This window comes from Ipomoea triloba, chromosome 10 (genome assembly GCF_003576645.1).
Source record: "Ipomoea triloba cultivar NCNSP0323 chromosome 10, ASM357664v1".
NCBI classification, from domain to species: domain Eukaryota; kingdom Viridiplantae; phylum Streptophyta; class Magnoliopsida; order Solanales; family Convolvulaceae; genus Ipomoea; species Ipomoea triloba.
Genome location: NC_044925.1, coordinates 17,163,657 through 17,167,709, shown reverse-complemented (window position 1 = coordinate 17,167,709; position 4,053 = coordinate 17,163,657). Strand labels below are relative to the sequence as shown.

The window sequence follows — 4,053 nt, the reverse complement described above, 5'->3', positions numbered from 1 at the left end:
TAAGCTAAGAATTATGACAGGAATCGGAGGACTAAACCAAGAAAATTGAAGAAATTAAATGACTTCAATTTTGATGAAATTAAGGGAGCATATATGATTGTGTTGATCTGATATCCCTTTCTAAAAGGTCTTGCCTTGTGAAAACAATAAGGGGATAAAAACATTTTATTTCATGCAATAGTGGTTATGAACAAACGTACACGAACAGTCACAGCAAGTTTTCTGATCTGAAGACTTGGGTTTGGTTTGGATGAGCTTTAATTTATTACGGAGTATATCTATACTTCATGTTTTCAGCATTCTAAATTTTTTGTGTTACGTTTCATTAGGCTTAGGAAAATAACTTTCGTTTTGAGCTTATATATGCAACCTATTTAGAAGAGTTTTTCTTTTTTTTTTTGGAGAAAAAACAAATCAACTATGGGCCTGCACATTTTCTTACAGTGAGGGGTTCAGCGTTTGCACGGACAGCCCGAGCTAACATATGGGCCTGCACATTTTCTGATCTGTTAACATGACTAATGGCATATGCTTGAAAATTAGACAATATTCTAAGACGATCCCTAACAACAAAATTAGCATATGATTGATTAGAGGGAAGGTCGGTAAAGAGTCGGCACACTTGTTGACAATCTGACTGAACACATATTTTCTGCCACCTCTCGCTCTTCGGCCCAGATAATGCTTCCTTTATTACGAGAACCTGCAAGATGTTGATCCTCCACCGGTCAGGTCAAGAGATAGTTGCCAGGAATACTCGCGTGTGAGAGACAACCACTACTCCAAAAGATGCTGAATAGACTAAAGCATCTACGTTGTAGGTACGTAACCCAACTATCATCAAGTTGGGGCAATTCACAATCAACCTCAGTTGTTGTGATTAAGATGTTTGCCTTTTGGAACTTAGCCCACTGCCACTCATTGACATGCGAACTTAAAATCATCCTGATTCTATTATTGTCCCATCTTGTGTTATTCCATATTAAATCATTTCTTCCCTTTCAAATAGAAGTCGCCACAATACTTATAGTTTGAAGCCCGGAACACTTATTAATTGATGGAGACAACGATGCTTCAAAGGTCATGTCTGCATTTTGAGGTAAGAGCTCGTGCTGTGCTTGTTGTTCCACAGGGGTAACACTGCCTCACATTTGAGGAATAAGTGAGATCTATTTCAGGCTCTTGCTGACGTAACGGGCAATCCAAAGTTAAGTTAACCCTTCTCTTGGTAAGAGCCTCTCAAGTTGGTAGAACATTACGTGCACTACGCCACAAGAAATTTCTTATCTTTGGAGGGATTTTCAACCTCCAAAGTTGATTCCACGCCTCAAAATTACAACTGTCCGGTTGGGTAGCCTCACTAACAAGTAGGGATGGCAACGGGGCGGGGCGGGCCAGAGAGTATACTCCTCGCCCCCATATCCGAAACCCCGAACCCGACTCCGTCTTCGGCGGGGAATGAAAAATAGTCCCTATCCCCATCCCCGAGGGGAATTAGTCGGAGACGGGGATCCCCGTTCCCGGTCAATTATTAGTCAAAATTTTAAATTAATATAATTTTAATTTTAAAAATTAAAATTAAAATTTTAAAAAATTATATATATATATATATATATATATATAGTATGTATATATATATATATAGTATGTATGTATGGATGTATGTAAGTGTACAAATGATACACATATCCTATGTTTTATTGGCTTATTATTTGTCAAAAAAGATTAATTATTTTTGTTAGGGTATGTTAGTGTGTTGGTAGTTTTTTATTCTCCAGTCTGAGACAGACTGTAGCGGACACAGGATCCCTGAAGTATTTTGGACCATTCAATGTTATAAGGTAAAATAAGTGGTCAGAATTTATTGAATGAATTAATTAAGTCAGATGGGGATCATGAATTGTGGAGGTGTTTGAGCTAAGATTTCGAATTAGGAAGTTGCCTCTAGTACAAATAAGCAATTTTGCTACACCTGTAAATGAGTACCCGCTACACCTGTAGCGGTGTAGCGCATTAAGGTGACTCTTATTAGTATGTATTTTTCGCGTCACCCGTGAAGGGTCACACGGATGGATTTTTAAATATTTTAATAATAATTTTCCGCGTCACCCGCACGGAAGTGGGTGACGCGGAAAACCATTATTAAATAATTTAATAATGGTTTTCCGCGTCACCACTTCCGTGAGGGTGACGCGAATAATTTTTTTTTAAATATATTATTTATTTTATGAAATTACCTAATTTTTTTTAAAAAAAACCTGTGCAGAATTTTCCAAAACCACCACATCAACACCAAAATTACAAACTACGGAGTAATACCAATAAATTAAACTATCTATTCATAATGATTTTCAAATTAAACCAACACTTCTAATAAGTACTATGAACACAAAGATCATCACACAATACTTAACATTTAATAATCTCACAATAAGTCACCACAATATACTTGATACAATTCTTTAACAAAACATAAACATAAGTTAATAATAATAAAGATAATGTTTAAACCAAACCAAGTTACACGCACTCTTCTATGAAATATTGTGCCCACAACTCTCGAACTTCATCTATTTCGTCCATGGAGTAGGGTGCTACTTCAAATACCTATAAAAAAAATTTAATTAATCAAATTAGTAAACATGCTAATTGATAAATTATAATTTACTATACATATAGTTGTACTTAAATTACTTACATCATCTAAAGATTCAAGCATTAAGTGCTTAGTAACAATGTCGAACATGTATCAGAGTACATAGTATCCACATTCGAATCCCCCCGGTTGTTGAGGACACTACAATATATATATATCATATCAAATCATATTAAAAAAATAAATAAAAACTAAGGTTAATATAAAATTAAAAATTTAATATAACTTTAACTTCATACTTTGCATTCCGTCCAATTAATATTTCTAGTTGCTCGCCCATTAGTAGGAATAGATCGAAATGCCCTATATAAATAATAACATTTATATCAATTTATAAATAACATAATAACATTTAAAAATACATATATTAATAGTAAAGTTTTTACTTACATATTCACAAAAGTTTTGACTTCAATGGTACGCTGAGTTTTCATAGGATCAAACACATATGCCGCTTTTGAAGGTGTGCAAATCACAATCAACAACCAATGATTGCTATATTTACAAAACATATATATATATATATATTAAATTAAAATTCTAATATCAAACATTACAAATAAAGTTATAAAGTTATATAAATTAGCAAAGTAAAAGACTTACTCTTCATAATACGGTGCGAATATGAATTCTTGATCCTTGCATGTGTTCGCCCATAACATGAATTAGATATGATGTAACATTAGAACTATTGATGTTAACCATATTTGCTGAAATTTGGGTTGGGCATGCAAACCGATAGATGTAACTCCAAGTTGCTTACACAGCTTATTCAAAAACCTGAAAAATAACAAATAAGAATTTCAATAAACATAAAAAGTAAATGTATATAAAAGACATGCACAATTTGAAACTTACAGCATAAACACTTGTATAATCGAGACAATTGAGCCACTTCATTGTCAACATATCCTGTATATCCTCGATCATCACAAAAACACCATTCACGTTTTCGTGATGGAAGACTGTCGGATCTAAATCCAAATAAATGTACTCTTTTTCAACAGGAAATGATTCCAACGCTTTGACAAGCTTCTTGCAGTATTTCCCCAAAAGCAAAAAGACATTCTCACCAAAAATTGGAGGTCGTATAGGAGTACCAGATAGCTCAGCACTTAGGTCTCTCATTTGCTTTTTTTGTTTTGGTGAACTTATTTTAACATTTTCCTACAAATATAAAATTTTATGTATACTAACATTTAAAATGTAAACAACGATATTTAACTTAAATAATAATTAATATAAGAATGCATACCTCATCCAAAATAACTAAATGAGTAGGCCATTGTGCATGACTACAAGCAATATCTCCCAAAGTCTTATACTGAAAACTTTCTACGGGGAGATCACAGTCTTCTGCACCATCAACCACTTCATCAACCATGACTTTGACATGA

At 33.7% G+C, this 4,053-nt stretch overlaps 1 long non-coding RNA gene across 1 annotated transcript; it reads right to left on the bottom strand.

Annotated features, from left to right (window-relative positions):
* Nucleotides 1-2,901: 2,901 nt before the first annotated feature.
* On the bottom strand, nt 2,902-3,088 carry LOC116031995. The gene is made up of 2 exons (XR_004100699.1): nt 3,047-3,088; nt 2,902-2,959 (listed from the first exon to the last, which is right to left on the bottom strand). It is a non-coding gene; the product is annotated as an uncharacterized LOC116031995 (long non-coding RNA).
* Between the last annotated feature and the right edge of the window lie 965 nt (nt 3,089-4,053).